The following is a 6,060-nucleotide window of genomic DNA, read 5'->3' as shown; positions in this document are numbered from 1 at the left end:
AGAAACCCATCAACAAATTCAAGCATTCAAACAAGAACCAAATCCACAAATAACGATCAATACACCATGTCCGTCAAAAACCTAATAGGAAACTACTCCATAAATGAGGAGAAGCACATCGTAATTAAGAAATAAGAACTAAAAAATATTACAACTAACTTCTGAATTCAAATGCGCATTTTTAATTGATTGTTGATGAAAAATATATTTAATTCATGTGTCCTTGAGCTCTAGCCATCTTCTCAATCTTTAGTAGGTCAAAAGTTCCATTCAAAATTATGTTTTTCATGTTTATACTGTGTAGAAACTACCTTGAACCAAAATACCTCTAATGAGCCGAAACTGACTTCATTGCCCGGGAGAATAGCCTGGCACGCCGCAAGGCACGAAGCATGGCGTGATGTGCTAGGAGGATAGTTTTTTTTATTTTTTTTATTTATTTATTTTTGCATGTTTGGACTGATCAGGCTTGGCACCTCGCTAGGTGCAGCGCGCCATGATAGGTCATTTCTAAGCTTTCAACATTTTTCTTCAATTTTTCTCATGCACACTTGGTTCTCACCCCCGAACTTGATCCCAGTTAAAATTCTTAGACTTTTACTCTGACTTCGAAGCCCCTTTAGCTCCAAATTAGTTCCTCTGCTCGGAATCAAGCCTACACAACCAAACACACATGATAAGTATATAGTACTCAGATTATAGGTCAAACACGATTAAAGCATAAGAAATAAAATGCGAAATGCACCCAAAAACATATGTTTCTAGCCAACCTTCATCTAGCATCTCGTTTATGGTAGGAAATTCTAAGATGGTTTTGACTACCATAGGTGATGCGAGACATTGAAGGAAGCACGTTTAGTTAGGCATGTGATGTTGCTCCACTGGTACTTATGTGAGTCTTATAGAGAGAAATAAGAGAGCTTTTGGAGGTGTAGAGAATAATTTTATAAATTTCAAAAATAACCTCTTATCCTTCTTTTTTGTGCCACTATGAAGTTCCTATATATACAAATCATATGTTTTATAGAATTTTGTACTTGTATACAGGGTTTTTTCTTTTTTAAATAATGGTGGTATTCGGAACAGCTTTCGTCCGAGCTCGCACCGACGAGCCAAATTTCATAGGTGCGACTGCATAAGAAGGCAAAAATTTTCAGATTTCTTTCAAGTCCAAAATTTAATCCGTTAACCATCCAAAACTCACCCGAGGCTCCCAGGACCTCAATTAAATACACCACCAAGTTCTGAAACATCATACGAACTTAGTCGAATCCTCAAATCACATCAAACAACACTAAAACCACGAATCATACCCCAATTCAAGCTTAATGAAACTAAGAAATTTTAACTTCTACATTCGATGCCGAAACCTATCAAATCAAGTCCGATTGATCTCAAATTTTGCACACAGCTCATAAATGACATAACAGACCTATTTCAGTTTTCAGAATTAGATACTGACCCCGATATCAAAAACTCAACTCCCTGGTCAAACTTCTAAACTTAAATTTCTATTTTAGCCATTTCAAACCTAATTTAGCTACGGACTTCCAAATAATTTTTCGGACACGCTCCTAAGTCCAAAATCACCATTCGGAGCTATTGAAATCATCAAAATTTTATTTCAGGGTCGTTTACACATAGGTCGACATCCAGCCAACTTTTTCAACTTAAGTTTTAAACTTTGGAACTAAGTGTTCCCATTCATTCTAAGACCTTACCGGACCCGAACCAATTACCCCGACAAGTCATATAACCACTGTAAAGCACAAATTGAGCAGTAAATGGAGGAACGGGATTGTAATACTCAAAACGACCGGCCGGGTCGTTACATTCTCCCCATCTTAAACAAATATTTGTCCTTGAATGAGTTTAGAATCATACATGGAGCCTCAAATAGGTGTGGATATCTGCTCCGAATTTCCCGCTCAATCTTCCAGGTAGCTTCTCTATCTGACTGGTTTCTCCACTGCACTTTCACTGAAGCTATGTTCTTTGATCTCAACTTTCGAACCTGCCGGTCCAAAATGGCCACCGGCTCCACATCATAAGTCAAATTACCATCTAACTGCACTATATTGAAATCCAAAACATGAGACGGATCTCCGACATATTTTCGGAGTATAGATACATGAAACACCGGATGAACACCGATATATTAGGCGGCAATGCAAGTTCATAAGCCACCTCTCCAATCTTCTTAAGTATTTCAAAAGGTCCAATATACCTAGGACTCAACTTGCCCTTCTTCCCAAATCTCATAACATCCTTCATAGGCGAAACTTGGAGTAGTACCTTCTCTCCTACCATATAAGCAATAACGCGAACCTTCTGTTTGGCATAACTCTTATGTTTAGACTGCGTTGTGCAAAGTGGTTCCACTATAAGAAAAAAGGTGTTTTTGTGGAAATCTATAAGCGGCAATAAAACAAAGGCCACTAAATGATTTCATAAACTCAAATGTTAGCGGCAGATGAGCATTGGCCGGTATTAAGTACCCTTTTACTGGCAATAAAAGGAAATAGCCACTGAAACTCACTAATTCAAAGAAATTTTTGCTACGTATTATTTTATCTTTTCCCTCCAAATAACTTTTCGCTAAAAAACTTATTCCCTCTATTCTGTAGATCTAAGTTCCTAAAACTTTAGAAATTATTTTTAAAATAGCAAACATTTCTCATCACCACTACCCTATCACGGATGCTTTATGCCTTCTCCGTCTCACCGGTGGCAACCAATCCCATAACACAAATGATATATCTCTCCCACGTACATATATAAATATATATATATATATGAAATCTTGCAGAGTTTGGATGGGAAAGCGATCTAAGTAAATGTTGCTGATGATAGATCCGGATGCAGCTATTGAGTCTTTCAAAATTTTGGTTAGGTGTTTCTATTTTTGCGTTTCCTGTAAGTTTTTAATCCCAAATTGCAAATCTTCTAAGATAATGTGTTTAATGATTTTTTTCCCTTTGATTTACTTTCTAGGAGCGTCAGATTTGTGGATGAATGTCTGTGATAGGCGAAGTTCGCTTTCCACTTGCATGTTAAATTGTTGTTTTTTTTAAGTTGTGGTGTGCTCAAGTAGCTAGATGAAATCATTAAACATAGATCACTTCAGAGTATTTTAAGTTTTGGTTAATAACTGCCTTCTAGGTGCTCGACCTTTTGCCTCACCAAAATTTGCCCTCTGGTTAATAATTGCCTTCTAGGTGCTCGACCTTTGCCTCACCAAAATTTACTCATATTTACTCTCAAAAGTTGTATGCTCACTATCTAAGTAACTATCTTTCTTTTTGTTTTTTTTAATCTTTATTTTGTGGAATAATCTGTATTTCATACTCCATTTCACATATGGAAGAACTAACAAAAAGATGTTGCAATTTGATATTTTCTACAATGAAATAGAATTAGAGCAACTGAAGATTCAACACTGTTTTTTAGTTTGATGTCATGATACTCATCAAGTTAATTCCTTATTAAGCTCGAACAATTCTTTGATATCACCTTGTAAGGAAGACTACTAAAATATTTGATGCAATTTGTAGAGTAGTTTGTTGAGACACTTAAGGTAGGTCTTGTTGACTACTTACTGCCGCTCGAATTTTACTGCTACTAAGCACTTCTTTTTAGTGCTTCAAAAGAAAAACACTATAGAGTCTCTAGTGTACTTTGGAAAGATTGATACATCATGAGTTTATAGGAGACTCTTGAGACCAAAAAAATACTTTGCAATAAGCTATGTATTTTTAACAAGTAATTCAACATTTTTTACTGCCGTTTGAACTATATAGTCACTGAGCACTTAACTGTTTAGTACTTCAAAGAAAACTCTAGAGTGTATTAGGTAAAGATCAAATATATCATGAGTCTATAGGATAGGAGAGGGTAGAGTACTTGAGGTATGTGACTTGTTCAAGCCACGTTTATGTGGGAAATGAACGTTCCATAAAAGGGTAAAGTGTTTGAGGTTTTTATGTGAATTTCCTGTTTGTTTAGTTTCTCGAGGTTCAAACTTTATTGTACCAGAATTTGTTTTTTTGAGAAATATTTTGACAACTATTACGTTGGTGCTATTTGAATATTAATTGTTCTCCTTTTTCAATTTAATGTGTTTAACTGGACCAAATTGCTTTCAGGTCACATCAGATCTTGTTTCTAAAATTTAAATTTTTCTTTGATCTGAATATAACCATACTAATACCTCATTTCCTATTTATTTGCAGGCTCAGATTAAAAAGATTATGCAAGCTGACGAGGAATTGCGGAAGATTGCCATGATTGTCCCTCTTTTATTCTGTAAGTGCTCTTGAAATCACAAAGTTCAATGAACTAATTTAATATCTTTAGTTCATATTTCGCATACGAAGTAGGGTTCAAAGAAATCTTGATGGTATGGCGCTTTGAAATATTTCATTGATAAGGCCTCAGAAATATACATTGTCCTGTAGATTATGATCAGTTCATGCTAAGAAGTTTAAGTTGTCTTATTTGATTTAACAAACCTATATGGTAACAAAGTTCCAATAATACAAAATGCTCATAGTATTTCTTATTCCCATTATGATACCTACTGGACCATTATTGGCACCCATACAAAGTTCCAATGATACAAAATGCTCATAGAAAATATTTTCAGTAAAAAGGTTTTCACTCACCAACCAAACAAGAGAAAATATGTGATAATTCTAACTTTTCTTTTTGTTTCTTACTGTCTATTTCAACAGTTGTCTATTCTGCTAATTTTACCAACTATAGAGAAGCCTTTCTCTTCTTAACTTTTGAGAATATATAAGCATGCCAAAAAATGTTTCTTTTTGAGAGTTTGGCAGTTGATAATGAAAATTGAAAGATCAAAGGAAGAGGTAAAAGATATGCCATTATGAACATGTAAATGTCGCATAATTATTTTCTTGGCTGTTGAAGAATTTCACATATGGTTGAATGTTTGATATTCATTTTATTTTATCATTTCAGGTCATACATTTTAAATATTCAGGAATTTGGCATATGGAAACCTTCATTATGATCAAGGGCAGACGAATTTCGTGCCGCTTATTTTCTAGTTTATAGCCATTTGATAACACAAGTTATCAAAAGCTGACACTAGTAATTAGATTCAAATAGTTTAGCTTCTTTATCATATTGTCGACATTTTAAACTTGTGAACTAGTAATTATTCTTGTTTGATGTGGATTTGTTGAAGTGCATTATGCATTTTGAAATGGATTATTATTATTTACTTTTAATTGTAATAAGAAAAGTTGTTAAAATGTCTTCCTATATGGTAGTAAGATAATTTTACACTGGTCATAACAAAATTCCTTAATTATGTAAAAGAAGATGAATGCACAGATAGTTTAGTGACAATCATAATTGTCGGTAGATGGTGTTTCTTGTACCAGCAATTGAATGCCGCAATAATAAATGTCTTTAGCGGCAATAATAAATGCCGCAAAATGTGTTATGTAAGAAATTTTGTAGGCGCTTTAGTGGCAATTGTAATTGCCGGTAAATACTTTGCCGCTAAAGCTTGTTCACATTTACCGGCCATAATAGGGGTCTTTACCAGCAATCGATCTAATGGCCGCTGAAGCCTTTGCCGACGCCAGCAACAACGGCCAATAATCAATAGCCGGTAAAGGTTTTTGCGGCCATTTGTATTGCCGCTAATAAGTATTTTTATTGCCGCTAAAGGTCTGTCACGACCCGAAATTCCCACCTTCGGGATCGTGATAATGTCTAACATTTCACTTGCTAGGCAAGCCAACGTTAGAATATAATTAGCTATTTTAACACAATTTTAAATTAATTAATAGCAAAGAAACAAATGCGAAAATAAAGTCTGAAATAAAGTGAATACTCCATAATACTAGTGATGTCTGAATGCCATTTCAGAACTGGTGTCACAAGTGCACGAACTTCTAGAATAATACAAATAAGGGTCTGAATAGAAATAAAGCACACAGCTAAAATAAAATAGAAGGGGACTTCAGAACTGCGGACGCTGAGAAGTTATACCTCAAGTCTCCTCTAGGCAGCTGAATCCGAGCA

The 6,060-nt window shown here is 35.0% G+C and overlaps 1 long non-coding RNA gene across 1 annotated transcript; it reads left to right on the top strand.

The window, feature by feature from the left end:
* The first annotated feature begins 2,373 nt into the window (after positions 1 to 2,373).
* LOC107780955 (uncharacterized) lies at positions 2,374 to 5,255 on the top strand. Its single transcript, XR_001646923.2, has 3 exons — positions 2,374 to 2,916; positions 4,233 to 4,305; positions 4,984 to 5,255. It is a non-coding gene; the product is annotated as an uncharacterized LOC107780955 (long non-coding RNA).
* Positions 5,256 to 6,060: the final 805 nt, after the last annotated feature.

This window comes from Nicotiana tabacum, chromosome 13 (assembly GCF_000715075.1).
Source record: "Nicotiana tabacum cultivar K326 chromosome 13, ASM71507v2, whole genome shotgun sequence".
Taxonomy (NCBI): Eukaryota; Viridiplantae; Streptophyta; class Magnoliopsida; order Solanales; family Solanaceae; genus Nicotiana; species Nicotiana tabacum.
This window is presented reverse-complemented; position numbering and strand designations above follow the sequence as displayed.